The 27,139-nt window shown below is 42.8% G+C and overlaps 1 protein-coding gene across 11 annotated transcripts in view; it reads left to right on the forward strand.

Moving 5' to 3' along the window:
• LOC122552175 (adhesion G protein-coupled receptor L1-like) overlaps positions 1–27,139 on the forward strand; it is a 631,704-nt gene that overhangs the window by 66,538 nt on the left and 538,027 nt on the right. For all 11 annotated transcript variants that reach the window (XM_087983422.1, XM_043694733.2, XM_087983425.1 and 8 more), the window contains exon 2: positions 10,183–10,246. The gene's annotated coding sequence lies outside the window, so the exon portion shown is untranslated. The remainder of the gene's footprint in view (positions 1–10,182; positions 10,247–27,139) is intronic.

The raw sequence follows: 27,139 nt of genomic DNA on the forward strand, positions 1-27,139 counted from the left end.
AGGATCTGTTTCCATGTTGTATGACTATGACTCTAAAATAATTGCAAAATTCATCCAGTTCACTAATGTCCTTTAGGGAAGGAAATCTATTAAGATTTCCTAATAAGACCCACAACAGTGTGGTTGACTCTTAACTGCCCTCAAAGCAATTAAGCAGAAATCATACATTTTGACCTAGGCTCTGGTGCCCAAATTTCACAAATTATTTTATAAAAGGGGCATGGAATTAAACTGTTCAAACAGCCAGTGTAAATGTAATGGGCCAAATGGTCTTCTGCACTGTAACAATTCTGTGATTTACATTGAAGTGAGTCTGTAGTCACATGTTGGCCAGGCCGAGTAAGAATGGCAGATTTCCTTCCTTCAAGGTCATGACTGAACCAGATAGGTTTTTACAACAAACCCAAAAATTGCTGGAGAAACTCAGTTGGTCTGGCAGCATCTGTGGAGAGAGAGAGAGAGAGAGAGACCCTTCTTCAGAATTGGTTATCACAATAATTGACACTAATCACCATTGGGCTTTTTAATTCCAGATTGTTATTGAATTCAAATTTCACCTCTGCCATGGTGGGGTTTGAGCCCCAGAACATTAGCCCGAGGTTCTGAATTACTAGTCCAGTGATGTTATCTACTACATCAACCGCTTGCCAAATCCCCTGCTCCTGTTTTTCATGTTCTTGATTGGAGGGCGAAGCCTGAAATATTAAGCAGCAGGAGCTCTTCTTTTTGCATGGCCATTGAGAAAAGAAGTTTTGAGGAGGCTGAGCTGGCCTCAGGCAGGGAGGAGGGGTAAACGACACTGACCCAATTAGTTCTGACAGAGAGGAAAGGAACTGTGCTTGGTGAAGGGAAAAGACCAAGCTCGGGACCAAGAAAGGGTGTGTGGCTGTGTGAGTGTGCACAAAATCTGAGTGAGAGGTGTGTAGAGAGTTTGAGCATATGCTAAGTCACTAGCCTGAGAATTAATTTGATTGTAGACCAGCTGGAAGCCTCAGGAATAAGTCAGGCAAAGAATAATGTTGTGCTAATAAGAGAAAAGATCTGAAAAACAACCCCTCACCATTGATTTATACTAATATGTGTGGAGCTTTCTTGAAAGAGAAACAACAGACTTCCTTGTGCTGTTACTTGCGGATGGTTCACTGTGAATGATACCTCTGAGTACAAGAGTACACCCCCATTCTGCTGGCAATCGCAACACCCTTACATCATTCAACCTCACATTATTCCTCTACATCCGACATAGAGGAACATTGGAGTCCGTACTGTTGCTCTCTACACCTGGGCCTGTCCAGTTCCTGTATGTCACCAGTCTCTGCCACTCTCTCAAGATGGCATCTGCTAGTAATATAACCAGATGTGTGCTAGTCATAGGGGAACAGTACATTGATCTTTGAATAATTGTGAAGGGCACCAATGGCTAGTGAATGGGTCAGCCAGCTCTGGAACATAGGAACAGGAGTAGGCCATTCAGCCCCTTGAGTCTCTTCTGCCATCCAATAAGATCATGGCTGATTTAGAGCCTAGTTCCATATACTTACCTTTGGTCCATTTCACTTAATACCTTTGGTTAGCAAAAATTCACCTATCTCAGAGTTAAAACTAACAACTGATCCAGCATCCTCTGCCATTTGTGGAAGAGAGTTCCAACTCTACCACCCTTTGTGTGCAGAAGTGCTTACCAACATCTCTCTTGAATGGTCTGACTCTAATTCTCAGACTATGCTCCTAGTGTTATAGTCCTCAACCTGTGGAAGTAGTTTACCTTTATCAGTTCTGTTTTTTCCTGTAAATATCTTAAAAACTTCAATCAGATCACTGTTTAACTTTCTAAATACTAGAGAGAACAGACCGCATTTGTATAATCTGTCCTCAAAACCCCTGAAAGTCTGGGTTTCGTTCTTGCAAATCTACGGTGTACTTCCTCTAGGGCCAATATATCCTCTGCTGGTGAGTAAATATATAAGATGCTACTGAGGAGGCCAGAATAAAGGGTCACATCCTAAGAAGTAGGGATTAGAGTGGTGCTAGAAATGTACAGTAGGTCAGGCAGCATCCGAGGAGCAGGAAAATTGATGTTTCGGGCAGGAGCCCTTATCTGGATGAAGGGCTCTAATCTCCAGCATCTGCAGTCCTCACTGTCGCCTCACATTCTAAGAATACAGGGTAGGCCTTTTAGGATTGAGATGAGAAGAATTTTCTTCACTCAGAGAATGGTGAGCCCATGGAATTCTCTGTCACAGAAAGTGGTTAAGACCAAAAGATTGAATGTTTTCAAGAGGGAGTTAGAGATGGATCTTGGGACTAAAGGGATCAAAAGGCATAGGTTGGACTGGGAAGAGTTGGACATTCATCCATGATCATATTGAATGGTGGAGCAAGCAAGAAGGGCTGAATGGCCTACTCCTGTTTCCTATTGTCTAAGTTAACATTGGTTAACTGTAGTCCAATGGCTATGTCCCTGCCTCTAAGCCTGAAGCTTTAGGCCCAAGTCTTATTATAGACCCCAACAGTCAAGAAGCTTGTGTCTGGAAGATGACCTAACAGGTTGATTTTTCTCTACCTATAAATTCTTCCAAAACACCCCAATGGCAGAGGTTGCTGGAGAGAGGGATTCTTGGCCAGCCGTGTGAAGAATACCAGAACCCCTAACAACACTCTCCAATACTGCAGACTACACCATCTGGAACTGTGTGTCACCACAGCAGTGAGGACATTCAGGTGAATTTACTGAATAGACTGAATTCCCACTCAGTGAGCAGTAGATGGTTAGTAAATAAATCAGGTAAACTATGCTGGTCATCATAGTTATTTCTTAATCAATCTGTTCAAATGTATTATGCACATTTCTAGGGCAGGTGGAACTGAACCTGGGTCTCCTGACCCACAGGAACAGACGTTGCCACTGGGCAGCAACAATCCTTCAAAGTCACAACTGATGACAGACATGGTTGACAGGACTTGAACATACACAGGAAAATCCCAGTGGATTTCAAACCCGTGACTTTGACCTCTCAGTGGTGATGACAGGCTCACTGCTGATTACTATAAGATTGGACTTGCCTTGGCTTTTACTTTCTCATTCATGGGATATGGGCATCATTCAGCCATTGTTATTGTCCATCTCTCGTTACCCTTGAAAAGGTGATAGTGAACTACCTTCCTGAACTGCTGCAGTCTATTTGTTGTAAGGATGCTATAGATATTGATGAAGGGAAGGTGGGAACAAATACCGACAGACTCCCACAATCCTGTTAGGGAGGGAATTCCAGGATTTTGACCCAGTGACAGTGAAGGAATGGTTATATATTTTCAAGTCAGAATGGTGAATGGCTTGGAGGGGAACTTGGGGGTGGTGGTGTTCCCATGTATCTGTTGTGTTTGACCTTCTCAATGGAAGTGGTTGTGCAGTTGGAAGATGCTGTCGAAGGATATTTGGTAAACTTCTGCAGTGCATCTTGTAGATGGTACACACTGCTGCTACTGAGGGAGTGAATATTTGTGGATGTGGTGTCAATCAGGCAGACTGCTTTGTCTTGGATGGTGTCAACCTTCTTGAGTGTTATTGGAGCTGCCCTCATCTGGCAAGTGGGGAATATTCCATTGCACTCCTGACTTGTGCCTTGTCGATGGTGGACAGGGTTTAGGAAGGCAGGAGCTGGGACACTCTCTGCAGGATTCCTAGCCTCTGATCTGCTCTTGCAGCTCCTCTGTTTATGTGGCACATCCAGTTGAATGTCTTGTCAATGACTGGTTATGGATTGGACCAAGTACTGACTATTGGTCATGGAGAAGATCTGGTGTACAGGCGAGTGGTGATAGCTGTAATGAGGTAGTCCCAGCAGCTTACTGATTCCTGGCTGGTTGGTTTGTTGTTAATGAGGGAGGATGCTCTCTGCTGGTTTTGATCAGTCAGTGGTCTGTAGTACTCTGGGTGATGTGACTGTGCCTATTCAATGGCTGGTTGGGCTCTGCCAATGAGTTGGTGTTAGCTGCTTTCATGTTCTACTGTTCCCGAGAGCATGAATGTGAAGTACAGGTTGCTCCAGCAGGCAAGATACTCCGGGACACATCCTGGATTCCAGTATTTAATTCCATGTTATCTCCATATCAATGTTACAGCCAAGCTGCTGTAACATAATTGCACAAAAATGAAAGAAACCACACGGCCTGCTACATTCCATGCTATTACAGGGAACTTCAAGGCAAATGCCAGGAAACTGATCACATCTTCTGCAAGTCCCAGGGTCAGGCGTTTGCTCTTCTCTGATTCTGTGCGTGTTGTCTTTGTCGCTCACTTTCTTTCTGTCGAACGGTGTCTCCTACATACTTACTCTCATACATTTTCTCCCATTCTGTCTCTCATACACTGCTCCTCACATATTAACTTCCTCACGTCCCCTCTCTCTCCGTCATGGTCTCTCTCTCCCACATGCTCTCTCACCCGGAGGCGTAGTCTCTCCATTACGTGCTCTCTCTCCCTCATGTGATCTCCCATGTGCTCTCTCCCTCATGTGATCTCCCATGCACCCTTTCTGTCACACATGCTCTGCCTCACACTGTTTCCCTCGTGTCCTCTCCCATGTGCTGTATCTCCCTTGCACCCTTTCCCTCATATGCTCTCCCTCGCAATCCCTCCCCATAACATGTGCTCTGTCTCCTCCACATTCTCCCTTTTTAATTTTCCCTCTGTCTCTCTCTGCTGAAGTCTAGACATTAACCCACAACAGCTCGTTCAGGACATCGAAACTATGAGTACCTTCCCTCCCTCAGTCAAGAGGTGTTTAATACCTAAGTCCGCCCTTGCAAACCACTTGATAACTTAACCTTGTATTCCCCTTTACTCAGTGTAGGAGGCGTTCTGTACCCTTAGCTTCACCTTGGATTCTGAATAAAAGTGTAACTACATCAGGAAATGTCCTTGGCATTGAATAAAAGAAGTCAGTGCTAAGTGTAGTCCACAAATGAAGTGCAGTTGGAGGGCAGCTGGATAATTGGACCAAATAGTACATATGTAATTCCATCCCCATTTTACAGCCAAGCACTCTGACCTTTGTTTGAAGCTTCATAATGGAACCTGCGTATGTAAACGTGTCACACTTGAATTTACAGCCTCCTGTCTGTGCACCACCCTCATGAAAAGAGGCCTAGAGTGGCAGGTCCATAGAGATTTGTCACCGTGGGTTCTCTCGAACAAGCTGATTCGAGATGAGGGAGTTCAACCACAAATTGAATCAAAACATGACACTGTGACTTTTCTTAAACTTAAAAAAAAGCCACGCCAACCACACTGGTTATCCCTCAAGGTCACATTATGGGCCATGACAATTCTGTCAATTAAACTAGGTACAATGCCTTCAAAGAGGCTTTTAACTTTAAACCTTATTCTTTAGGCCCTCAGTCATAGTAGGCACTGTTTTAACAGCTCTAAAATATTATTTTACCTTTAATATACACAAACTAAATATTATGCACCTTTGTGACTTATCTAATTTGTTTCAGGCCATTTTTATTTATTTAAAGCACTCACAGTGACTGTAAAAGATCCACCGACCAAAAGTCCTTTTTTTTTAAAGTGATAAACCAATTTCCAACTGTGTTCTTCAGACTCAGCCAGGTCTTTTGTATTTGTTCACGAGGCTTTGGCATCACTGGCTGGTTCTGCATTATTGCCCACCCCAGGCTGTCCTTGACAAGCTGGTGTTGAGCTGCCTTCTCAAACCACCACAGTCCATGTTGACCCGCAACGTCATTAGGGAGGGAGTTCCAGGACTTTAACCCAGCGACAGTGAAGGAACGGTGATATATTTCCAAATCAGGATGGTGAGTGACTTGGAGGGGAACTTGCAGGAGGTGGTGCTCCCTTGTCCTTCTAAATGGAAGTGGTCGTGTAATTGATAGGTGCTGTATAAGGAGCCTTGGTGAGTTGCTGTAGTGCATCGTGTAGATAGTACACACTATTGTATGTGGAGATTTCCATTTTTGAACACATCAGCTAACATCAATACTGCCTGATTGGCTGAGATGATGGAAGATACGATGCTTGGCAAAATGCAAGTGAGTGGTAATAAAATTTCTTAAAACCTGCACAGTTTGAGTCCAGAATAATGATTGTACCCAAAGCAGAAACTCTTGGCTATTAAACTGAGTAACAGAGGGATATGGTAATAGATCAGTCGCTAAGACCCTGGGGTCATGGCTCCCATCCCAGCTGGTAGATAGAAAGCCATAAGACAGAGGAACAGACGTAGGCCATTCAGCTCATCAAGTATGCTCTACCATTCAGTGACATCATGGCTGATCCGATAAACCTCAACTCAACTTTCCTGCCTCTTCCCCATCATCCTTGATTCCCTTCCTGATTAATAATCTGCCTACCTTGAATATACACAATGACAACCCTCTGCAATAAAGAATTCCACAGATCCACACCCACTGAGAGAAGAAATTCCTCCCCATCTCTGTTTTAACTAGGTGACCCCTAACTATGAGATGATGCAGTCTGGTTCAAGACTCTCCCATAGCGGTGAAGACTACCTTTCTGAATCCACTCTCAGAACCTTACATGTTTCAATAAGGCTCTCATTCTTCTCAGTCCAATCTAGTCAACCATTCTTCATAAGTTAAAAATGACACAACACCAGGTAATAATCCAACAGGTTTATTTGGATGCACTAGCTTTCGGAGCACTGCTCCTTCATCAGGTGTTGTCTTCCTGATGAAGGGCTTATGACCGAAACATCGATTCTCCTGCTCCTCAGACGCTGCCTGGCTTGCTGTGCTTTTCCAGTACTACAATCTTGACTCTGATCTCCAGCATCCACAGTCCTCACTTACCCCTATAACCTGGTATTATGTGTCCAACACCAGCACCTCCAAATCTTTCCTCATAAGAAATGGAATTTAAATTAAATTTATAAAATCATTCAATTACTTGATTTGTGCAATTAATTAATGAAATCAATTGAATGTTGGAAGCCAGTCTCCTCTATAGTGACCAGAAACTATCAATAGTTGTTATAATAACTTATCTGGTTCATTAATGTCCTTTCGAGAAGGAAATCTGCTGTCCTTACCTGGTCTGGCCTAGACTGCACCCAGACCCACAACTATAAGTTGATACTTAACTGACCTCAGAAAGGGCTGTAGCAAGACATTCTATGACATCGAACCGCTGCAGGTGGAAGATTTATTTTTCTAATGGTCATGATTACAATTATAAACTCTTATTAGAAAATATAGAAAGAAATGATCTAGTGATATTATCACCAGATTATTAATCCAGAGACCCAAGTAATGCGTTGGGGACCTAGGTTCAAATGTTACCATGGCAGATGGTGGAATTTGAATTCAGTAAAAACCAGGAATTAAGAATCTGATCATGACTGTTTCCGATTGTCGGAGAAAATGATCTGGTACACTAATGCCCTTCAGGGAAGAGAACAACCTTACCCGGTTTGGCCTACATGTGACTCCAGGAACAATAAGGTTCATGCTCAATGGCCTTCTGGGCAATTATGGGATGGACAATAAATATTGGCCTGGCCATGAATGAATAATAAAACATATATACAGAGGAACCTTGATTATCCAGCATTTGATGATCTGGATTTCGCATTATCTGGCAAGATCGCAAGGGTCCAATGCTTGGCTAAACTGTGTTTTCTGGCATTCGATTATTCGAACAGTCAATTATCCGAGAAAATACTCCCCTCCTGTGTCATTCGGATAATCGAGGTTCCTCTGTGTATAATGAAAAACAGTTGAATGGAAATGCACACAGGCATAAGATGGGTGATATATTGGATGGAGATGTACTGTGGTAACTCAGTGAGAAATGTGAGAGGATTGGTGCTGTCAGCTCTCTGCCTTAACAATGATTAAGTTCCTTAGATTCAGCTGAGAAAGCTCCGCATTAATCACCTCCATTTTGGCCGGAACTTCGATCCGTTATCCCAGATCTTTAAAACTCACTTTTTAGCAGGACCTTTGTCAGAATTTGAAGAGTGGTTGATTATTTGCTCATTACAGCATTGTAAACAGATTTCATAGCTGGCATCGACTAGCTCTGGGTTTTTATTTTTTTTGTAATACGAAGGATCTAAATTTACTTGCTTTCTTTTTCTGTCCAACTCCTGTCTGGTTTTCAAAGGATTAATATTCGAGTGTGTCGACACTGAAGAATCCAAGCTGGACTGCTCTGTCAGGCCTGAGGCCTAAAGATGAGCGTTAGCACTATCAGTGGACTGGAATCAACACGAGTGAATACACCTGTTGTATCACTTGCATGTTGTGCCTGGAGATGTGTCCTCATGCATTTTAAGAACAAGACCTCTGCCACTAATACTCTCCACTGGCCTTCCTAACTATCCAGATGAAGAGATGAGCCAGGCCATTCAACCCATTTAATCATGGAATGGTGCAGCACAGAAGGAGACTGTTTAAGTCTGCATAGTGTGCAGGGATATGGGGCAAAGAAAGGAGATTGGCATCAGGTCATGATGCTCATTTGAAGAATCATGCAAGCACGATGCGCCAAATGACCTCCTTCTGCATTGTAACCCTTTGGTCTTAGATTCTCCCACAAGGGAAAGCAATCTTTCCACATTGATCCCGCAAAGTCCTGTAAGAATCTTGTATGTTTCAAAAATGCTGCGTACTCATTCCAGAGGCCATCCTAATCTGGTGCATTCAGAAACTGCCCTGCAGTGACACAGATCATGTGCTGGGCTGGACCTGCATTCAGGCAGAGAAGTGAATACATGAAGACCTGTGGTTGTCTAATATCTGAGCTTGAAGTTGAAACAATGCTGCGTATTAACCTTCTTGAGCTTGCACACACCAATGAGTTACCTCTCGTTGCTTCCTTTCAGTAACGAATAATTTGCATTGATTTAGCACCTCTGAAATGGTAAATATCTCACACAATGTTACAAGACATTATCAAATCAAAATTAAAATTTCGCATTATCTGGAGAAATTAAGTCATTAAGTCAGGTAACAAGCTTGGTCAAAGAAGAAAGTTTTATTGAGTATCTTAAAGGAGACTAGAGTGAGATAGAAAAGTGGAGAGATTCCGGGAGGGAATTTCAGGGTGTAGGGTTCAGACTGATGAAGAGATGGCTACTAATAGTGCCACAAAGAAAGGAGCATAACATGGTTTCTTGCGTCAATCACCACTGCCTCTTTGATTTGGCCTATGGACTTCCATATGTGTTAACCCATGTAACATATCCCACAAAGATTGTGTTCTTGGTGAGACGCAGTGGCTCAGTGGTTAGCACTGCTGCCTCACAGTGCCAGGGACTCAGGTTCAATTCCACCCTTTGGCGACTGTTTGTGTAGAGTTTGCACATTCTCCCTGTGTCAGCATGGGTTTCCTCCCACAGTCCAAAGATGTGCATATTAGGTACAGTGGCCACACTAAGTTGCCCAAAGTGTGCAGGCTAGGTGGATTATCCATGGGAAATGCAGGGTTACGGGGAGAGGGTTGGGTGAGTCTGGGTGGGATGCTCTTCAGCGAGTTGGTGTGGACTTGTTGGCTGAATGGCATATTTCCGCACTGTAGGAATTCTATGAGACAGATGTCTGGAAGCTTATTAACAGTGCTGTACTATCACTGGCTCACATGATCTGGGTTCTATGCTGACAGATGTTACTGTACATGATATGTACATAACGGACTGACTGTACACACTGCACAGATTCCATTGCACTGGGAGTGAGACTGAAGCTGAGATGTGTACCCAGATACCACAACATCACACTCTGTGATGTTGTATAACTGTCCTAAATGTACACCGCTCTCTGGTCTAGAATTTCATGTAATTTCACAGCACATGCACAACAGATGTAGCAAATTACAGAAATAGGAAGGGGGCAAGATTGCAAAGAGACTTGACTGCCAAGAAGAAGGATTGATCCAGAAAAAAACACATAACCAAGAGAGAGGTGAACGTGCCTGAGAGTTATGAGTGGCTGTACCAAACCTTCCTCACAGTTCAGTTTTCAGAGGGTTACGTCCCTTTTCAGAATGGGAACAAAAAGATGGTGCACTCTGAATCCAGGCTGGAGTTAATGAGATGACATGCCTTGCGTAAACTGCTAATGTGTCTGATTAAGCTGTCCTGTAAAGTGGATATCTACAAGGAGTCATTTTGTCTTCATCTACCTCCTTTCTAGTTCCATTCATGATGTGGATGCGAAGAAAGATACATTAAAAGGCTCTAGGGAGCGTGTGGACGGGGTAAGAATTGATTTCAGCTTTCCTTCTTGCAGACTGAGTGCTTGTTGTTGTGTGGAATGGAGAAGATTTAACAGACTATATAACTGTATCATGACAGTATAAAGAGCACTGACTATGTTGGAAGAAGTGAGATAAATTTAAAAGATTATATTCACAGTACCTAAACCAAAGGAAAATTCCATGTCAGTGAAACCACCTTGCATCCACTTGCAACAAGCCCCTCTGGCCTAGTTGACCCAGAATTTGAATGAATCTCTTAATGTACAAATGAAGAAAGGTTTTCTTTTGACGTCAAGAAATGCTGGAGATCACAGAGCCAGCTCTGATGAACAGTCATTTAGACTCAAAGCATTTGATTGCTTTTTTTTCCGAGGACGTTGCCTGACCCACTGTGATCTCCAGCATTTTTGGTTTTCAGTACAGATTCCAGCATCTGCAGTAATTTGCTCCTAAAAAACTTTTCCCTTGTCCTTGTGTCAGAATTATCTTGCAAAGTATTTGTTTCAGTATTTATCTTGGGTTCAACTGGATCCTTATTGTAACTCTCAGACTTGTCTTAAAGTGTTAGATAGAAAATTTGGTTGAGATTTAGAACGTCCGATTCCTCCACAGTATTACCATCCTGTTGTAATCTCCTGTTTTCTGGACAGTATTGTCCTTATTCATTTCCTCAGTGGTATCCACTTCCTGTTATCTGCCCAACGCTGGCCACTCAACATCCCCATGGCAATCATGAGTATTTCTATTTGTTTAGTGTGATATGAGACTCACGATTTGGAAAGTGCTGTCGAAGGTGTAGAGATTATGATTATAATTGTGCACCTCATAGAACAGGAGTTCCCTGATTGGGGCTCTTAACCTGGTCCTATCAGGAAATCTTGGCTGACAGATATAAACAGGAGTGTCAGAGTTCTGTTCAGCCTGAGAGCTGGTTCTGAGGGAGCTGGATCAGTGTCAAGGACTCTCTAAAGGGTGTCAGGACACAGGCCTTTTTGGAGTTATTTCAGAAGGAGCCTTGCTGCATTACTGCATAGATGGTGCACACTGCTGCACCAGTAGTGGAAGATACGGATATATTAGTTGCTGAGATCCTGAGACAGTATTTTTCCCAATTCTCAACCTTTACCACCTAGAAGGGAGGGAGGCAGATAAATGGAAACACCAGCACTTCCCCTTCCCCTCTGAGTGGATACAGTTCTGATTTGGAAATATATCAGCGGTCCTTCAGCGTGTCAAAATCTGGAAGTCCCTCTCTAATGGCATCATTGGTGTTGTGCATGCCAAGAATTGCAATGGCTCAAAAAGGCGGCTAAACTCATCCTTTTCCAGGGCAGTTAGTGATGGGCAGTAAATGCCGGACTAGCAGCGATGACCAAACCCCATGAATCAATTTTAAAAAAAAACAGTTGTATGCTCCTTCTCAGATACAAATGCAGCAATATGGTGGGGTGGCACCGTGGCTCAGTGGTTAGCACTGCTGCCTCACAGTACCAGGGACCTAGGTTCGATCACACCCTCGAGCGACTGACTTTGTGCAGTTTACACATTCTTCCTGTGTCTATGTGGGTTTCCTTGAGGTGCTCCAGTTTCCTCGCCCAAAATGTGCAGGTTAGTTGGATTTGTCATGGGAAATGCAGGGTTAGGATAGTGGGATGGGTCTGGGTGTGATGCTTTTCGGAGGTGTGGTGTGGACTTGATGGGCTGAATGGCCTGCTTCCGTACTGAAAGGGGTCTATGATTCTGTGAACATGACTAAGATGGTTAAAATTTCTTAAACCTGAATATCAAAAGAACCACAAGGAAGATCAGGGTAATGTTTGTCTTTACCCAGTGAGTTGTTACGATCTGGAATCCAGGTGGTAGAAGTAGGTGCAATGATCGCATCTAGGAGTGAATTGAATTAAGAGTCAAAATTGAAAATAAAGTTGCAGAGTAATGGGGATAAAAACGGGGAGTGTGACCAACTAGATCGATCTTTCAAAAACCAATCTAGGCTTGATGGGCCAAATGGACTCCTTCAATCCTGCAGCATTGTATGATTCTACTGAGCTCCCAGAAAACAAAACCCAAACCTTGCTTGGAGTCTCACTCCTCCTTGAAAACACGATCAAGACTCACTTTTTTCTTTATCTCCATATGTATTTAGAGGGCTTGTAAAGGCCTATAGAAAAAGGCATTGGTTTTATATCGAAAGAGCAAACTGGCAAACGGCAGAAATGAAGAGCAAACGGAAGTGATGACATAGTAATAATGTCACTATGAAAATATGAACAAGGAACAAGAGAAGGCCACTTAGCCCTTTGAGCCCATTTCCACTATCCAATAACATCATGTTTGATTTTAACCTCAACTCTACATTTCGATATATCCCATGACAATCTTTCAACCCCTTGATAATCCAAGATCCATTTATGTCTGCCTTCAAAATATTTAAAGATTCTGCATCTACTGCCTTTTGAAGAAGGGAAATTCTGAATTCTTCTGAGAGAAAAAAATGTTCTCTTTTTGATTTAAATGGGCGCTCCCTTATTTTTAAGCTACAGCCCTTATTGCTCGAAATATCCTTTTAACATCCACCCAGTGAAGTCCCCTCAGGATTTTATGTTTTAATGAAGTCACCTCTGACTCTTTTAAACTCCAGAGGATACAGAGCTGGCCTATAAGGCAATCCTCTCATTACAGGTATCAGTCTAGTAAACTGTGTCTGAACTGCTTCCAACACCTGAACATCCTTCTGTCCGTACAGTGACCAGTGCTGTTCACAATACTCCCAATGGAGTCTCATCAACGCCCTATATAATTGAAACATGACCTTCCTACTCTTGCATTCAATTCCCCTCTCATTAAAACATAACATCCTATTATTTTTCCAAATCAATTGCTATATCTGTGTACTAACCTTCTGTGATGCATGTCCTAGGATACCCAGACCTCTCTGCATCCAAGAGCTCTGCAACCTCTCACTATTTAGATAATATGCTTCCTTTTTATTCCTTCTGCCAAAATGAACAACTCCACATTTTCCCACATTGTGGTCGATTTGTCAGATCTTTGCCCATTCATTTAACCTGTCCATATCACTTTGTAGGTTCCTTAAGTTCTCAACACAGCTCACCTTCCTATCTATCTTTGTGTCATCAACAAATCTAGCTACTATATCTTTGGTTACTCCAAGCAAATCATTTATATAAATTGTAAACAGTTGAGGCCCCAGCACTGATGTCTGTGGCAAACCAATCATGATATCCGGCTAGCTTGAAAAAGACCCACTTACTCCTACTCTGTTTTATATTAATCAACCAATCTTCTGTACATGTTAACGTGTTATCCCTGTACCGCAAGCTTCTTTGATGTGGCGCCTTATCAAATCCCTTCTGGAAATGTAAATACAATACATCCATTGGTTCCCCTTTGTCTACTGCACAAGTTACTTCTTCAAAGAACATCAGTAAATTAGTTCAATATAATTTCCCTTTGACAGAACCACGTTGGCTGTAACTGATTACTCTGGAATGTAGCCAAGTGGCCCTGTTATAACATCTTTCATAATGGCTTCTAATATTTTCCCAATGACAGGTTTTAAGCTAACTGACCTATAGTTTTCTGCTTTCTGCCTCCTTTCCTTTTTAGTAAAGGAGTAACGTTAGCAATTTTCCAATCTATTTTGCTAATACCACATTTATCATCTTTAATAGACGAAGCAGTTTTCTTCATCGATTCCTTGCTTCCCATTGTTTCAAAAAGACACATCTCCCTCAATATTCAGGACCCAGTCTGGGTCATCCTGCAGCCATGTCTCAGCAAAGGCCACGAGGTTATACTTGTTTATCTCAATCTATACTACTAGTTCACCTATTTTGTTTCAAACACCACGTGCATTCAAATACAGTGTCTTAAGTTTTGTCCTTTTATTATTTTTGTAACCTCGAGTCTTATCTGCTAATTTTCTCTAGGATCTGTGTTGTCTGACCCTTGCTGTTATTGCCTGTTTGCCAATTCCACATTAATTCCCTTCTTTGCCTTTTTCTGACTCTTCGATTCACCACAGCTTCCCAAACTTGGGACCTTGCTCCTCACTATTCAGTTTAAAGCCCACTGTCATTCCCTAGTTATGTCATTCACACAAACACTGGTCCCAGGACAGTTCAGGTGAAAACTGTCCCAACAGTACAGATCCCACTTTTCCCAGAATTGGTGCTAGCGCCTCACAAGCCAGAATTCACATGGAATCATAGAATCCTTACAGTGCAGAAATAAGCCATTCAGCCCATATGAGTCCGCACTGACCCTCTGAAGAGCATCCCACTCAGACCCACCCACTACCCTAACCCATAACCCTGCATTAATCATGACTAACCCACCTGGCCTGCACATCATGGCGCAACTTAGCAAGGCCAATCCAGCTAACTGCACATGTTTGGACTGTGGACTCCAGAGTACTTGGAGTAAACCCACGCAGACTCGGAGGGAGCATGCAAGCTCCACAAAGGCAATGGCCCAAGGTTGCAATCAAACCCTAGACCCTGTCGCTGTGAGGCAGCAGTGCTAACCACTGAAACACTTTATCACCACTTCTCTCACACCAGTCTTTCAGACACACATTCATCTCTCTAAACGTGTTTGCAAATGGTCACCGAGCTAGCAATCCATGGGCCCAAGCTAAGGCTTTGGTTACAGGGATTCAAATCTCACTCTGACAACTGGTAGAATTGAAATTCAATTACTGCACGTGGAATTAGAAATAATTATGAGTACAAAGCTTCATCAATTGTCATTAAATCCATCTTGTTTATTAAAGTCCTTTAAGAAAGTAAATCTGCCATTCTTACCTGGCCTGGCCTACATGTGACTCCAGACCCACAGCAATGGGGTGGACTCTTAGTTGCCCTCAGTTCAAGGGCAATAACAAAATGGGCAGCAAATGCTAGCCTTCACTGCAATGCCCACACCCCATGAAAGAGCAAAGAAAAATATCAGTTTGTAACCAAAACACATCTTTTCAGGTATAGCCGATTAGTTTTATGAGTTTAGATCAGAGTGGTGCTGGAAAAGCACAGCAGGTCAGGCAGCATCCGACGAGCAGGAAAATCAACGTTTCGGGCAAAAGCTTTTCGGGAAGGGCTTTTGCCCGAAACGTTGATTTTCCTGCTTCCTCGGATGCTGCCTGACCTGCTGTGCTTTTCCAGCACCACTCTAATCTAAACTCGGGTTTCCAGCATCTGCAGTCCTCACTTTTGCCTGCCTGATTAGTTTTATGAGGTCTGTCGAAAGTCAAGGATGAAGGGAAGCTGGCTAGTGTCAGCAGTGAGCTCATGAATATCATTCAAAGTTTGAGAATAAACATTTGCTGTCGTGGGCTTAGATCTCAGCTGACTCTGACGTTTAGTGTCATTTTACCTGCTGTGAGATTAATATTGATTCCATTCCATTTAAAGCTTTTAAAACCCACTCACATCTGTTCCATTTGCCAGATACATATTTCTCAGTGTCAAGACAAAGCAGCTGCTTTGGTTTATTGGAATGTGAGTGCAGCAACACATAATTGTAATCTTTAATAAAGGTGTTGATACTTGCAATGGAAGTGTGACCAGCACATCAAAGGCCTTCCTCAGTGAGTTCAGGTCTTAGCAAGAGAAGCAGCGTGTTATATATGGGCCAGCTTTATATCGGCACCTGGATTTTGCGCTGACGAGCTGAGAGATGAGAATTCTGGGCCCAAGTTCACTGGAGTGGAATGTCACGCTTTCCCTGTTTGACCTTCTCCTGAACTCTTTAACTTGGAACTGTTTGGCATCTCAACTGTCTGGATGCTGCTGTTAGAGAGTTGCGCTGTCAGAGGTACCATTTTTGGCTGATGGGTTCAATTGAAGCCCAGTCTGTCCTTTGAAGCTGGACATCACTTTGCAGTTCCAACAATGGAATTCTTTCATAGTGCTGGCCAGGAATTACCCTTGAGCCAGTTGCCCTGAAACGGATGACCTGCTTGTTTTGGATATTAGTGTTCATAGGAGCTTGCTGTGAGCAAATTGATGATGGCATTTCCAAATCACAGCGACTGCTGTTGACGTTATTATCCTTGGAGCATTCTGAATCTTGAAAACTGGCATTCTGTAAACGCACGTTCTTGTTTTTACTTTACCTGACAGACTATATGTAGATCAAAGTCTGATGCCATAATTTATGCAGATACATGCACATGTTTAAGGCTGACTGATGGGAAACAAAGGGTCGTGGTGAATGGTGCTTTTCAGTCTAGTGGAAGGTGTACAGTATGACTCCCCCATGATTGGTACAAGGACTGGTGCTGTCTTTGATTAAAGTTGTTTGGCTACACAAGGCAGACTTCCAAAATTTGCACATGACACAATTATTATGAACAATGTGGAGGACATTGATAATCTTGAGAAAGGGAGTGCTCAGGCTGGTGCAATGCACAGATCTATTTAAGAAGAGATAGTGGCTATCTCTATCTATGTCTGCTATCTGAGATATGGGGAACAGGGGTTCAAATCCCACTGTGACAGTTGGTGTAATCTGAATTTCGGCTCATTTAATTGTTGTGTCAAATTGTCAGTAATGGTGACCTTGTAACCATTATTGATTGTTATTCAAAGGAAAAAAAAGGTTAACCAGTGCAAATTTCCCTTCACTTTAAGAAAGAAAAATCTGCCAACCTTATGTAGCCTACATATGACTCCAGACCCATGGTAATGTAGTTAACTCATGAGAGTATTACTCTGGTTTTGCATTGAATTCAAATTTCAATATCTGCCATGTTGGGATTTGAACTGGAGTTCTCTTGTTGGGTATTGTTATTGCCTGCCACTTGTGTGGTATGATCATTGCTGGCCACCAAGCCTGGTTTTGTCGCATTTGAGTGTGGACTGCTTCACTCTCCTACAATTGGTGAATGGCGCAATCATCAGCAAACATCCCCCACCTCTGACCTTATGATGGAGGGAAGATCATTGCCGAAACATTGATGGTTAAGCCTAGGACACAACCCTAAGTAACTCCTGCAGCTGAGATGACTGGCCTCCAACAACCACAGCCATCTTCCTTCTCAGCCAAGTATGACTTCAACTGTCAGAGAGTTATTGTCTGATTCCCATTGACTTTGCATTTTTGCCTTAATGCCACACTCAGTCGAATGCAGCTTTGATGTCAAGGGGTGTCACCATCACCTCACTCTCAGAATTCAGCTGTTTTGTCCATGTTTGAATCAGGACTGTAATGAAGTTAAGAGCCAGTGGAACCCAAACTAGGTACCAATAATCAGGTTGTTAACAAACCAATGTGAGCACTGTTGATGACATGTCCCATCATTTTACTGATGATCTACATTGTAGGGTATTGCCAGTACATTGCCAGTATTGTAGCTGTACTGGAATGGCTTGGCTGGGGCATAGCTAATTCTGGAGCACAGTTCTTCAGCACTATTGCCAGAATGTTGCCAGAGAGTCGATTTAGATTTCATTGTCATGTGGACTCAAGTATGGAAGTACCGGAGTACAGTGAAAAGTGTATAATTTTGTTATACATGGCACTATCTTAGGTACCTAGGAACAAAAAAATCTTAGGTACAAAGTAGTAAGAGAAATGAGAGTTAAAAAGTTAAGCATTATTTCATAGAATGGTAGAAAAATAAAGAAATAGGTTATTGTTTAAAGTCTTTTGTAGTTTCATTGAGGAAAATAAAGGAATAAGATATAAGTTCAACAGCCTTTGATGGGTTCTCGCTCTGCTGTCTGTTCTCAAAGCCACCGCTGCAGATACCGTCGCTGCTACTGAAACTTCCACCTCTCTGATCCCAACCCACCTCCCCAGGTGCCTCGGGAACGTGCCTGGGAGTATCCACTTGCACGCCGGGCCAGGAGCCACCAAGATACGGGCTGACATACTGCTGAGAGACCAGGCCGGGACCCCTCACGAGATGTTGGAACCTGCTATGAGTGCTGAGAGACCAGGCCAGGATCCTCCTAGAGCCAACAAGACCAGGTTGAAAGCCACCATATGCCATTGGGAAGCCAAGCTGAGAGATGCCATACTGCTGAGAGACCCCAGGCCCAGGACCTGCCACTGGGAGATCAGGCTGGGATCCACTGAGAGACCAAAGGGGGAAGGAAGGAATGAGAAATAAAAAAAAGAAGCAGAGGAGCTCTAGCTGGAGCATCCTACTTGACAGGAAGTAATTCTGAATGGGTGACTGTCAGATTGGCAGCATGTTATAGGTTGGATACCTGCATAGATCTGTGGTGAGCTCTCAACCTTTTATCATTTATATCAGTGACTTAGATGAGGAAAGTGAAGGTGGGGTGAGGTGGCTACATTTTGCAGATGATGCAAAGATAGGTAGAAAAATGTGTTGTGAAGGTGACATGAGCAGGATACAGACTGATATGTTCAATGAATGAACAAAATAGAGATGGAGCTTACCGTGGGAAAATGTGACGTTGTTCACTTTGATAGGGAGAATGAAAAAGCAGAGTATTATTTAACTGGAGAATGACTGATGAGTTCCAAGGTTTAGTGGGATCTCAGTGTTCCTGTTCTTTAGTAACAAAAGGGTTAGCATGCAGGTCCAGCATATAATCATGAACACAAATGAGATGTCAATCTTTATTATGAGAGAAATTGAACATAAAATAAGTATATAACAAAGAACTGTGGATGCTGGAGATCTGAAATACACAAGACCAGAAATTATTGGAGAAACTATTAGGAGGAAGGTATAAAGGAGACATCAGAGGTATGTTCTTTACACAGAGAGTTGTGAATGCATGGAATGTGTTGCCAGCAGTGGTGTTAGAAGCAGAGTCACTGGGGATACTTAAGCGAAAGCTGGACATGCACATGAATAGCAGTGAGTTGAGGCGTGTGTAGGTTAAGGTACTATATTTTACATTAGGATTCAACCTCGGCACAACGTCGTGGGCCAAAGGGCCTGTTCTGTGCTGTACTTTTCTATATTCTACGTTCTAAACTCAGCAGGTCTAGCAGCATCTATGGGGAGACAAAGCAGAGTTAAAGTTTCAGGTCCAGGTCTGCATTAAGAATGTTTTGTTTCAGTTACACAGGGCATTGATGAGACCATATCTTGAATACTGTATGCAGTTTTAGCCTCCTTATTTAAGGGAGGATGCGATTCCATTGGAGATGGTTCAAGGAAGGTGTACTGGATTGATAATTGCACTGAGCAGGTTGTTTTATGAGGAAAGATTGATTAGATTAGGTTCCCTACAGTATGGAAACAGGCCATTTGGCTCAACAAGTCCACACCAATCATTAGAAGAGCAAGCCACCCAGACCCAACCCCCCACCCCCATATTTACCCCTGTTAATGCACCTAACGTTATTTAGTATGGCCACTTCATCTGACCTGCACATCTTTGGACTGTGGGAGGAAACCGGAGCACCCGGAGGAAACCCACGCAGACACAAGGAGAATGTGCAAACTCCACACAGACAGTCGCCCGAGGCAGAAATCAACCCAGGTGCCTGGTGCTGTGATTAGATCACTCTTTTAGGTCTGAGATGATGGGAAATAATACACCTCGGGGATTGTTAGTCTTTGGAATTCTTAACCTCACACTGCAGTAGGTTTTCAAGGCAGAGTTGGATAGATTTTTGTTAACAAAGGAGGAGCAAGGTTCTTGGGATGAACAGAAATATGGAGTTTAGGTTACAATTAGTTTAGCTATGATTAAGTGTCGGCGCAGATTCAAGAACCTGTTACTTAGTTGAATGTTCATAAATATGCAGTGTTTCATTTCGGTGCAAAAACAGAGTGATATAAAATAACATTCCAATTCTGAGCACAGGAACATGTTCAGATATGTGGGGATGACAAGACAGATTAAGGAAGGAGTTTTTAAAAAATGGTTAGGCTGCATAAATAGAGGATAGTGAATGAAAATAAGAAGGCTATGATGAAGTTTATTTTGGTGGGCCTCATCTGGAGTATAGTGTCCATTTATGGGCATCACATTTTGAAAAAGTTTGAAAGGTTTGAGAAAAGATTTATGAGGCTGGTTCCTGAGATAAGTGACTTGATTTACATGGATAAAGAAGAGAATTTGGGTTTGTTGTCCTTCGAGTAGAGAAGGTTAGGAACAAATCTGACTGACGTTTTCAAAATAGGGTGTAAAAGGTGAGAAACTGTTTCCTTTAGCAGAGGGGTCAGTAATCAATTGATTTGATTTATTATCGTCACATTTACCAAAGTACAGTAAAACATTTTGTTTTGCGAGCAGTACAGGTAGACCATTAACAAAGACATAGAGATCATAAGGGGTTTAGACAGAGCTAGGCATAGAAGGTTACATCTGCACAGGAGGTAGACATAAGCAAGGTCAATAATTAACTATGAAATTAGAAAGGGCCATTCGGCAGTCTAATAACAGCAGGGAAGAAGCTGTTCTTGAACCTGTTGGTGTGGTGTTTCTGCTCAAGTTTCTGTATCTTCTACCTGATGGAAGAGAGTATTACAGGGCAGAAGGGGTCTTTGATGGTGTTGGCAAGGAAAGCAACCACCGATATCATATGAGGAAAATCTTTGTCATGTAGCAGGTGTGCTGGAGTGCGCTGAAAGTGTGGAGGATGTAGACTCAATCATGGTATTCAAAGGAAAATTAGACCAGCACCTACCTGAAGAGAGAAGATTTGCTGGGCTCCAGGGGAAAGGGCTATGAAGGTTGTGGGATTCGCCAAGTTGCTCTTGCACAGAGGGCCAGCAGGAACACAACAGGCTGAATGGTCTCCTTCCATACTGGAACTGTTCTGTAATTCTGTGAAAATAATTGGAAGCTTTTCCCATTTAGATGTGTCTGATCCTGATGCCATGTTCAAAGATGCATGGGGAAAATGCAACGTAAGGCTTTTTGAAGAGTTGTTTCTTTAAAAAAAATTACTAGAAGATGACCGCTATGAGTAAAAATGCTGCCTGCCTGTTTTTTCTGCATTCCTTTAGTGCCAATGAATTATGCACAACATCCCACATGGAAGTCTTTTTGTTATTCATTCACAAGATGAGGGCATCATTGACTAGGCCAGCATTTATTACCCATCCCTTATTGCATAGAGGACAGTTAAGAGTCAACACATAGCTGTGGGTCAGGAGTCAAGTGGAGGGCAAACCAGGTAAGACAGTAGTTTCCTTCCCTACAGGACATTAGTGAATCAGGTGGCTTTTTCATGACGATTGACAATGGTTTCATTGTCGAGATTAGAGTGGTGCTGGAAAAGCACAGCCAGTCAGGCAGCATCCAAGGAGCAGGAAAATCGACGTTTCAGGCAAAAGCCCCCAGTCCTGATGAAGGGCTTTTGCCCGAAACATCAATTCTCCTGCTCCTCAGATGCTGCCTGGCTGGCTGTGCTTTTCCAGCACCACTCTAATTTAGATTCTGATTTCCAGCATCTGCAGTCCTCACTTTTGCCTAATGGTTTCAAGGTCCTCAACAGGCTCTTAATTCCAGATTTTCTTTCAATTCAAATTCCACCATCTATTGCAGTGATATTAAACCGGGTCCCCAGAACATTACCTGGGTGTCTGGATTAAGAGTCCAGCAGTAATACCACCCAGGCCATCCCATCCCCATTGCTGTTATGCTGCAGTCTCATTTGAAATTTCCAGGAAACTTTGAGCCATTGTCTCCTCAGGTATTACTGAAAAAAAGGCGCAATTGGTTTTGAAGTTTTCATTGTGTACCCATCAGATTGTTCACAAGAAATACCTGAGTCCAAGACAAAGAGCTTTGACAAAATGAGTGCTTATTCAAATTCTGAAATATCAAACTACTAATTGCTGTCATCTTGGTCTTAGAACTTAATTTTGTTTTTTTGCATCGGGAAGGTACCTTCACACGTTTTTTTCCCTATGTTCAGGGCACTACATAAGGGCACGTACTTGTTACTCATATTATCAGGTGCCCAGTGTCTCATTGTCATATTCTTCAGCTTGAGTTTAGTTTGATCTACAAATTACAAAGAAAATGATTAATGATGCGCCAAAACATCACTGTGTTAAATAACGTTGCTTGTGAGAGAAATAGGATACCAAAAAGATAGCAAGATGTGCACCACATAGGTCCATTTAGAGTTAGAATTGGAATTAGATTTTATTGTTAAGTATACTCAAGTACAAGAGTACAGTAAAAAGTGTACAATATCGCATTCCCAGCACCATCTTATAAACAAAGGTAATTATATACAGAACAGAAAAATAAAGAAACAAAGTTGCAAGTTAAACATTACAGTTCGATGGTATTAAGTAGAAAAATAAAGAAATAAAGTTCAAAAGTTCAACAGTCCTTCTTAAGTGCTTCGTCATGCTGAGCTCACAGTGTGTACAACAGCTCAATCTCCTCTGCTTTGGTCCACTTTCTGGGACACCTCAAGCTGCCTGCCCTCATTGCTGCTGATGTCAGGGAATTCCCTCGCTGCCGCATTGGGCTTGCTCTTCAATCGCCAAAATCCCCGCTGTGGGCTCCCAGCCGCAGACCTGACGAAGCTGCAATGTTGTCGCCATTGCTTCCTCCGCGACCAAGCTCTCTTTAGAAGGTAGGTAATGTTATGAAGGTGCAGAGGTATACTGTACCTTTAAGAGAGTTGAAGGACTTAGCAAGCACACAGAGTGCTGTAGAATTTACAATGTAACATTTGGTCCAGCAGCTTGCACTGGCTTAGTTGCTGTGAGACAAAAAAAAATTCAAATTTGGTCAATCAGTTTAAATTATACCCTCCAATCAAGTTTGAATTTAGTATTTTGACAATATTAAGACCAATGAAGCAACCTGTTGCTTTGGGGTGTAAATATTAAACAAATTGAACAGTTGGAGGAGAACTGCCAAATGACCAACAGCTGAAGGCTGCTAATAAGAACTCTCTGAGAGGTACCAATCTGGAAAAGGAGATTGCACAGAGAAAAAAGATCGACACCGACCTGGAGAGCAAATCTACAGAGGAAAATATCAAGAGAAGATTCGAAAGCTGGCTGGTTTTGAAATTTGAATTTTTCTGTAAATCTTTGTCAGGGGTTTTATCGGACCAGTGTTGTAGAGGGGAAGGTAAAAGATAGGTTTAGGTTAATGAGTTGTAAATAGTTGTTAGTTAATTACTCTCTGTTAGACTTTTAAAAAAAATTAAAGTTGTTAATTTTTACTTTAAATAGTGACTTTGGGGATAGAAAGTTCTTTGCCTCTTGAATTTTAACACATTACAGCACGGGGTGAATCTTTTCCGTGTTACAGGTTTAAATTAGCAGAGGGAGTTACCCTGTGTCATCACAGTAAGTAGAAAAAACAATCCAGAAAACTAAAACAAAGAAAAAGGATTTAAGAAAAATAGGATGGAGTAGGTGAGCATATTCTGCTGCTGCTATCATTTTTCACAATTACCTACATATTGAAGCATCCACAGTCACAATGACCCAAGTTCACTATGAATAAGATATAAATACTATTTGCCCATTTTTTCAACCATCCTTGATTCCATTGATTGACCCATGAACTCTCGCTGGATTGGTCTTAATGAGCTTTTAGTCAGAGTGCTGTGGTTTGTCATTGCCTTCTGTAGGATGATGGAGCTCGAGACTCTCACTCTCAACCTGAGGTCTATCGGAAGGATTTACAGCCTGACTGTCAACCTGCTTGGCCAGATTGTGCATGCAGCTCACAAATCCTGGTGTGGGACCCGACCCTCCTGCTTCTGGCTCAGAAGTAGGGACGTTACCCCCGCCACCCCCCCAGATAAATTTTAACTCTGGATATTTTTATGTCTGGATCATTTTTGTATCAGTTGTAGGGGTGAAGGATTTGCTTTCTGTGATTTCGGTGCAACCCAACATGCTTTTAAGCCAATGAAAGACTCTCAAAATGTAGTCACTGCTATAATGTAGAAAACACAGGAACCATTTTGTGCGCAGTAAGATCGCATAAACAGCAAAGCAAGATTTAGCAGACAAGCTGGGTTTTTTTTATTGACACTTCACCTTCGAAACGTCCCTTGCGATGTTCTACATTTGACTCAGTGGGTGGGCAGGGAGTGGTAATGGTAGGATCTCGTTTTACTGTTTCAAGCTAAACATACCCCTCTGACAGTGTAGCACTCCCTCAGTTGCACATTGAAAAATTAGTCTTGGGCTTTGGGACCATGTCGGCTAGAGTGGGACCTCACATCCTGAAGGTGCTGACTAACAGAGCAGGACTGCTAACTCTGAGCCCCAGCTGGCTCTGGTCTGCTGAAGACTGGAAACTGCGTTGAGTAAAATGGGTCCAACAGCTAAGATTCAACTGCCTCTGTTTCTACCCTGGCTATGTTTCACACTGATATCACACCTTTCATGGCATCAGGACATCCCCATGCACATTACAGCCATCAAAGTCCTTTTCAAGTGTAGCCACTACTGTAATGTAGGAAGTGCTGCTGCTAGATTGTGCACAGCAAGCTCCCCAGAAACAGCAGTGTGATAAAGAAAAGGTTATGTGTTATTTTTATCAATTCACCTTAGGGTCATAGAGTCAGCACTTGGCACATATCCCTCTCAACCCTTCCTGGTCATATAGCCATCAGATGCCTTTTAAATACTGTAATTGTACCAGCCTCTACCACTTCCTCTGGCAGCTCATTCCATACACTTACCATCCTCTGTGTGAAAAAGTTGCCCCTTAGGTCTTTTTTATATCTTTCCCCTCTCACTCTAAATCTATGTCCTCTAGTTCTGGACTCCCTGACCCCAGGGAAAAGACTTTGTCTATATATCCTACCCATGCCCCTCATGAATTTATAAACCTCTATAAGGTCACCTCAGAACAGCAAACTGGAAACCCTCCCGATGTGCATGGATTCCTGCTCTGCGTTTTTAGCCGTTTGAGCACGTATGCAATCCAAGAGAGAAAATTGTAAAATAATCCAACACCATAACAATTTAATAACAGAACTTTGAAGGGCATCACTACACAAGGATCGAATCCTGGATGCTTTCAGACGCAGACCACTGTTGGTGGGATCATGGTCATTAATTGGGTATTGGTCAAGGTTAGCGCTTGTTCACTTGAGGGGTCTTATTTGTACATGCAATAAAGTTTAAGTCATTGTTTTCATACTTGTTTGTGCGATTTCTTTTAAGTAGTCAAATTAAAGGTAACTTATTTGCTAATGATATTTGTCATTGCTGACTGGCCAGCATTTATTGCCTGTCCTTCGAGTCCTTGAGAAGGTGGTGGTGAGCTGTCTTCTTGAACTACAGCCATCCACGTGCTGTAGACTGACCCACAATTCCCCCAGGGCAGAAATTTCAGAAATTTGATCCAGAGGTAGGGAAGGAACGGCGATATATTTTCAAGTCAGGATGGTGAGCGTCTTGGAGGAAGTATGCAGGTATCTGCTGCCCGTGTCCTTCTCGATGGAAGTGGTTGTGGGTTTGGAAGGTGATGTCTCAGGATCTTTTGGTGAATTTCGGCAGTGCATCTTATAGACAATACATACAGCTGCTACTGAGCATTGATGGTGGATCAATGTGGCGCCAATTAGGTGGGTTGCTTTGTCCTGGATGGCGTAAAGCTTCTTGTGTATTGGTGGAGCTGCACCCATCCAGGCAAGTGGGGAGTACAACATCACACTCCGGACTTGTGTTTTTTAGTTGGTGGTCAGGCTGCGGGGAGTCAGGAGGTGAGTTATTCATCCAGTATTCCTTGTCCCGACCTATTCTTGAAGCCAATGTGTTTGTGTGGCAAGTCCTGTTGAGTTTCTGGTCAGAGGTAACCTAAGGATGTTGATGGTGCGGTGTTTAGTGATGGTAAGACCATTGAATGTCAAGGGGCAGTGGTACGTTCTCGCTCATCTGGCGAACCACGTTTTCTTTGTTCTGTTTCTTCGTTTCTCTTTTATATCAAAGTTCACCTTTTCTTCTTCTCTGTGGCTATGGTGGAGGAAGACAGTTACGCGGATCTGCTGTGGCAATGGCAGAGCGGTGGATCCAGATGTCCAGTCCTCACGGCCATAGTGGCTGCAGTTTTATTGTTGGTGGAACTGTTCCATTCTTCCTGGCAGTGATGTTGCAGTCTCAGTGGATGCGACAGCGGTGGTGGTATGGTGGTTCTGATTAGTTCCTGGGCTGCGGCTGAAGTGGCAATGGCTTTGTCGTCCCCCACTTGATGGGTCTGGTCTCTCCCTCATTGCTATGGCAGTTTTGCAGTGGCTTCGATGTTAGTATCGATGGTGGCAGCATGGTGATTACTGTCCAGATACCCTTGCTTTGGCAGCCTCAAGGGTGTCTTTAGCTGCGTCCCACAGCCACTCCATAAACCCAGAATGCCATGTGGGCAACAAAAGATGAACTTTAGAGTAGATTACCTACAGTATGGAAACAGGCCCTTCAGCCCAACAAGTCCACATTGGCTCTCCGAACAGTAACCCACCCAGACCCATTCCCCTACCCTATATTTATCCCTGACTAATGCACCTAACACAAGGGGCAATTTAGCATGGCCAAATCATCTAACCTGCACATCTTTGGATTGTGGGAGGAAACCGGAGCACCCAGAGGGAACCCACGCAGACATAGGAAGAATGTGCAAACTACACACAGATAGTCATCCGAGGCTGGAATTGAACCAAGGTCCCTGTTGCTGTGAGATAGCAGCGCTAACCACTAAGCTACCGTGCCTAACTTTGTTTCAATTATTTCTTTTTATAATTTCTGTAATTAAAATGGCACCAAATTGTGGCACTGCATGCACATCTCGCTGTATATTCATAAATAAATTGCTATTCTATTCTTATTGGAGATGTTGTTACCTGGCATTTGTGTGGTGCGAATGTTACTTGCCGCTTGACAGTCCAAGCCTGGATATTGCCCAGATTATTTGAACATGGACTGCTTCAGTATCTGAGGGG

The sequence above is a fragment of the Chiloscyllium plagiosum genome, unplaced genomic scaffold (assembly GCF_037043375.1).
Source record: "Chiloscyllium plagiosum isolate Xiang-an unplaced genomic scaffold, Cpla_swu_hap1 HiC_scaffold_45, whole genome shotgun sequence".
NCBI classification, from domain to species: Eukaryota; Metazoa; Chordata; class Chondrichthyes; order Orectolobiformes; family Hemiscylliidae; genus Chiloscyllium; species Chiloscyllium plagiosum.